This window comes from Jaculus jaculus, chromosome 3, assembly GCF_020740685.1.
Source record: "Jaculus jaculus isolate mJacJac1 chromosome 3, mJacJac1.mat.Y.cur, whole genome shotgun sequence".
NCBI classification, from domain to species: domain Eukaryota; kingdom Metazoa; phylum Chordata; class Mammalia; order Rodentia; family Dipodidae; genus Jaculus; species Jaculus jaculus.
The window spans coordinates 90,003,838-90,009,844 of record NC_059104.1 but is presented as its reverse complement, the minus strand read 5'-3'; positions in this window follow the sequence as shown (position 1 = coordinate 90,009,844).

Below are 6,007 nucleotides of genomic sequence, written 5' to 3'. Positions count from 1 at the left end.
GTGTTCTTTATTTTTATTCATGTATTCACAGTTACATTTATACATATATGTCTATAACTCTCAATTTGAAAACAATCTGAGCTGAGATGAGATTATCTATGAAAGTATACACATATATACCGATTACCAAATATATGTGCCATATGATTAATACATTGTTTTGAGTAGGTATGAAAATAAGAAGTAGCTTATAATTTAAACTTAAAGTTTAATATCACTAGTGGTATTGAGCTTCAATTTTTGAAAATATAACCATTGGTATACTGCATAAATATATGACAAAACAGGGGCTGGTGAGACGGCTCAGCAGTTAAAGCACTTGTCTGTGAAGCCTAAGGACCCAGGTTCAATTCTCCAGTACTCACATAAGCCAGATGCACAAGGTGGCGGATGCATCTGAAGTTGGTTTGCAGTCACTACACACCCTGCCATGCCTATTCTCTCTCTTTCTCTCTGTAAAATAAATAAATAAATAAACTATTTTTAAAAAAGATAAAGAATACATGACAGAACAGAAGTCACAGAAAATTACAAAGGCATTTCTCCTTAAGCAGTATAATGGAATGTAGCATAAAAATTTATAGTAAATATGGAGGAAGTATCCTTATTATAAAGGGCTTATAAGAAGCCAATATTATATCAATGGAGGTCCATGATGAAAATTCATCAAATAATTAAGTTTATATGCTCTTAATGAGAATATCTGCCACATCCAAGGGTAATATTTATCATATGTACATGAAGACATATTTAAAATATAATTTAATCTGGGCATGGGGTTCAAGCCTTTAATTCTAGCACTTAGGAGGCAGAGGTAGGAGGGTTGTCATGAATTTAACACCAGCCCGAAACTACATAGAGAATTCCAAGCTAACCTGGGCTAGAGTGAGATCCTACCTCAAAAAACCAAAAAACAAATTCATTTAAAAATCATATTTTCTTTTAAATCCTACTCTATATGTGTGAATGTTCTTACTACTTTCTGCTTGGTTCTTTTGAGTTGATATATTTTTTTATGCATGAAACTAAGTGTCTTTAATTTTCATTATATGATTTTAAAAAATTAAAATTATTTTTACTTTTTTATTTTTGTGTGTTTATGTGTTTATGTGTCTATGTATGCATATATGGACTTCCATGCCATGGCACTCTTTTTGTGGTGGTTTGAATCAGATGTCCCCCATAAACTCATGTCTCTTGAGAGCTTGGTTCCAAACTAGTGGAATTTGGGAGGTGAAACCTTGCTTGGGGAGATGTGTTACAAGGGGGTGGGCTTTGGGGTGTTAGAGACAGCTCCTCCTTGCCAGAGTTTGGCTGAGTCTCTTGCTGTTGTTTTCTACCTGCTATGGCAGAGGTGATATCCAGATTTTGCTCTACCATCTTTTATTTCCTGTCATTATGAAGGCTCCCATTGAGACTGTAAGCCAAAAAACAAAAACCAAACAACAACAACAACAAAACCCTTTGCTCCCACAAGCTGCTTTTGGTCAGATGTTCTTTTTTAGCAATGTGAAGTAACTAAAACATTTGTGGAGGAAAGAGGAAAATGTTCAGTTGCCTGTGCTACAACTTCCTTGAGAAAGAGTCTCTTGCTATTGTAAATGAACTGTCCAGACTACCAAAGGACATTAAACTCTAGCTAGCCTGAGAGCTTCAGATTCTCCCGGCTTCACCTGCCATTTTTGTAGGTGCATTGGGATCATAGATGCAAGTGTCACTTTGCATGGGTGCTGAGGGATTGAGCCCAGCCAACAGTCTTTGCAAACAATCACCTTTAACTTGGTTTGAATGAAATGTAATAAAAATTTATGGTTTTCAACAAGTGTCAATTTTTAGAAGCAGTTGTTTCCACTACATTTGTTTTGAAGAACAACACAGGACTTTGAGTGGAGGTCACTCAGTGATACTAAACTTTCCAGGTAAGAATAGTGATAAACTGGAATGAGACATGCTCTGTCTTATTTATTACTTGGATGACATCGTTCTGTCTATAAGATACTTTTGGGTCTGTCAAAGGTTAAAATTAATCAGGTGATAAGATTTTGGAATCCAGGAGGGCTTGAAGGCTATTTCAAACTCAAGTCTGTGAAGCCAAGTTGGGGCTTATAGAGCCTTTTCCTTTAGGTCTTTAAATTTATTGATGAACCACTTAGTGCCTGACATGAGAAATGTGATATATTTTTACAATAACTCATTTATTTGGCATATACTTGTCATGGACATGATATGTCAGGCACTAAGTACTTCAATATTAGGGGATACATAATAGATTAGATATTTCCTTATTTGGGGGTATGGTAGACAAAATAGAAGTAATTAAATGAACAAGCATTTCATTTACAGATATAGGTAAGTACTTTGGGAAAACTGAGTTCTATAATTTTCAATAACTAAAGAATTACTCTCAGTAGAATTCTTTGAGGAAGGGACATTTGAGATTATGTTTTATGAAGAAAAAATGTATATTTATGCTAAAAAGAAAGGTAGCATAAGTATAAGATCCAAACTTGGGGTAAAAACCTGGCAAGATTCTAGAAACAGAGAAGAACGTATTGCTGAGTCTTAGTGGCAGACAGCAGAGACTGTCAGCAGAGGTAAGTAGACAATGACAGATCATATAAGGAGTCTGAATTTTATTCTGACTACTTTGCTATGAGAAACCATGGGCATATTTTTAAAGCAGAGTTATATAATTGTTGACCTCTGAACAACCTTCTGGTAAGTGATTACAAAGCACAAAGGTGAGTATGTGTGAGTCTGTTTGAGGGGCAGTTTGGATAAAGAAACTTACTATTAGTCAGAGTGGACAGAGAGTTCTGTGAAGCCATTGAAATTCTCTTGACAATATTTAACTTAGATTTTATTTAGAGAAAAAAAAGTCAGTACACTAAAGACACATTTCTAACTTTGGACAAAAATTTGCCATTGAATGGAAAATGTAATGAATGCCCTAGGCTCATATATTTTGACAGAATTAAAGTAAACTTGCCAGTAAGGAAAATGAAAAGCACAAAAGCTAGTCAAGTCTTGCTAAAATTAAAAGAAAAATAGAAAATAAGGGGCTGGAGAGATGGCTTAGCGATTAAGGTACATGCTTGTGTAGGCTAAGGCACAGGTTTGATTTTCCAGGTCCCACATAAGACAGATGCACATGGTTGCACACACATCTGGAGTTCGTTTGCAGTGTCTAGAGACCCTGACATGCCCATTCTCACTCTCTCTCTCCCCCTCTGTCTCTAATAAATACATAAAGATTTTTTAAAAATCGAAAATAAAGGCTTAACTAGGTTTAAACTTTATATACATCTTTGTGTCCAAAAAGATGATTTTATATATGTGTGTGTGTGTGTATATATATATATATATATATATGTATGTATATGTATTATATATATGTGTGTGTATATACATATATGTCATATATAATGGACATATTATGTATAAATATATACATGTTTATGGTCAAATTCATTGTATAATTCTCATTATTATTATTAAGGAGAAGGAAGCTTTCTAGTTATTTATAGTAAGCAAACATTTTCTTTTTAAAAAATATTTAATTAATTTATTTATTTGAGAGAGTGTAAGAGAAAGAAGCAAATTGGGAGAAAGAGAGAGAAAGGCAGGGAGGAGAGAATGTGTGTATCAGATCCTCTAGTCACAGCTAACGAACTACAGATACTTGCGCCACTCTGTGTATCTGGCATACGTGGGCTCTGGGGAATTGAACCTGAGTACTTAGGCTTTACAGGCAAGTGCCTTAACCACTAAGCCATTTCTCTAACCCAAACTTTTTCTTTATAGTTGTAATAATTGCCTCAAATTCTTTTCTTCTGCCATAAAGAAAAAAATTACAAGGAATTTGTGTACGGCTTACTAAAACAATGTTAGTAGGTTGATGTTAATAGGTGGCTAATACTTATGAGTAGCTTTTAAGTGGAAAAAAAAACAATTTACATATCACTACTGGAATATATATATATGTAGCAGTATATACCTATCACATATATACATATCATATCATATACATATATACATATCATATCTATGTATCAATCATATATTTATCTGTTTATCTGCTGTTTATCTATCCAGCAATCATCAGTCATCTATCTCTATAATTTACCTAACATCTATCCACACACACATGTCATATATTTATCTGGTATTTATTCTTATTTGGGTTGTTTCTCTCTGTAGAAGTTATCATGTTGCTGATGAGTTAAGATGGGTCCTGTGAATACTTTTCTCACTAAAAACAAGATTTAACCAACCTATGCTTAGAAAACTTATGGGAAAAAACTAAGAGGAAGAAGACAAGAGAGAGGAGATGGGGGAGGGGAGGTGAACAGGGACATGCATCCCTGTACTTATTTAATGTTGCATATCTATGTCAGATGTCCCTTCCGTGTTGTGGTATTCAAAAGCCTCAGATTTAGTCTCAAGGTCAGTACTTTAGGCTGCCCCTCTCATGTGTGCAGTAAGGAGAATATGAAGCAACATGCTGGGTTGGACGGTTCACACCTATATTCCCAGTACTCATGATGCTGATGCAGGCAGATTACTGTGAGCTTGAAGCGGTATCATTTACATAGTGAGTTCTAGGCCAGATAAAATAAAAACAAAAACAAAGAAAAAGAAGAAAGAAAGAAACAATTTCTTTCCAGGTTTTGTAAATTTTATATGCAGCTAATACATTGATTGAATGGATTATTATAGTCTCTAAGGTTGAGAAACCACATGGTGACTTAAGAACAAGATGCTACTTCATGCAAGAGAGCTTCTTATCATTACATACATCCTAGTTTAAATTCTTTAACATGTAAAGACAGCTACTGGGGAAAGTAGAATGTTAGCATCATAGTCAATTTTGTTGCCTTTTCAAAGAGAGAAATAAAATGGTTTAAAAAAATATATAAAATATTTATTATGGTTTTAAATATACATGCATATATATGTGTATGTATTTGATATTCATTTATCAAAAAATTCAAATATCTATGGAATATCTGTGATGGGGAGAAACTGGGTAAAACTACAAAAACATCACTATTCAGAACAGAATAACATATAAGATTTTATGTGTACTTTAAACATCTCAACTGAACATTTTAGAAATATGTTCCAAAAAATAACTAAATTCCTTTGAATAGCTGCTGCATAAAAAATAGAAAGAACAATCTAAACCTTTAATATAGGGGCTGGAGTGATGGCTTAGTGGTTAAGGCACTTGCTGGCAAAGCCTAAGGACACAGTTTTGATTCTCTAGTACCCATGTAAGCCAGTGGCACAAGGTGGTGCTTGCATCTGGAGTTCATTTGCAGTGGCTGGAAGCCCTGCCATGCCCATTCTCTCTCTTTCTGTTTCTTCTTCTCTCTCAAATAAATAAATAAATAAATAAAATATTAAAACTCTAATATAAGAGAATTTTCTACACTGGCCTATAGAATAATGGAGATAAGAGCTAGGTGCTTGACCTAAGTAACTAGAAAAATGGAAAATAGATTTACAACTTTTGGGGGAATACTGGATAATAGGGATCCCAGCAGAACACACTCTAATGAGGGAAATCAAATGAGGTTAATTGTTATAAATATCTTGTTTTCCACCTATAGATCCTTCCAGACCACAGGTCAGAGAGGGGATTCCTAGCTGAATAATAATTTTCTTGCATTGAGGAGACAGACATCAGAGTTTGGACAAATGAAGGCATTTGTGAGCATTTGGAACATAGTATCAGAAAGGAGAAGAATTTAACAGAGAGCTGTCTAGGTCTTCATGAGTATGGTAAACAGCTGTTGGAAGGGGACAGCACCCCATCAGGACAAATAGTAACTGCTGGGAAACAGGAAGGTGAGATCTTTTACATTTTTTAAAATTTTTTATTAGTTTTCTATTCAGCAAATACAGGCAGTTTGGTACTATTATTAGGCTCATCCATGACCTACCCCCTCCCCATTCGCCCCTCCTTGTTGAGGTATATGGGTCATGCCTTGCGGAGTTAGCC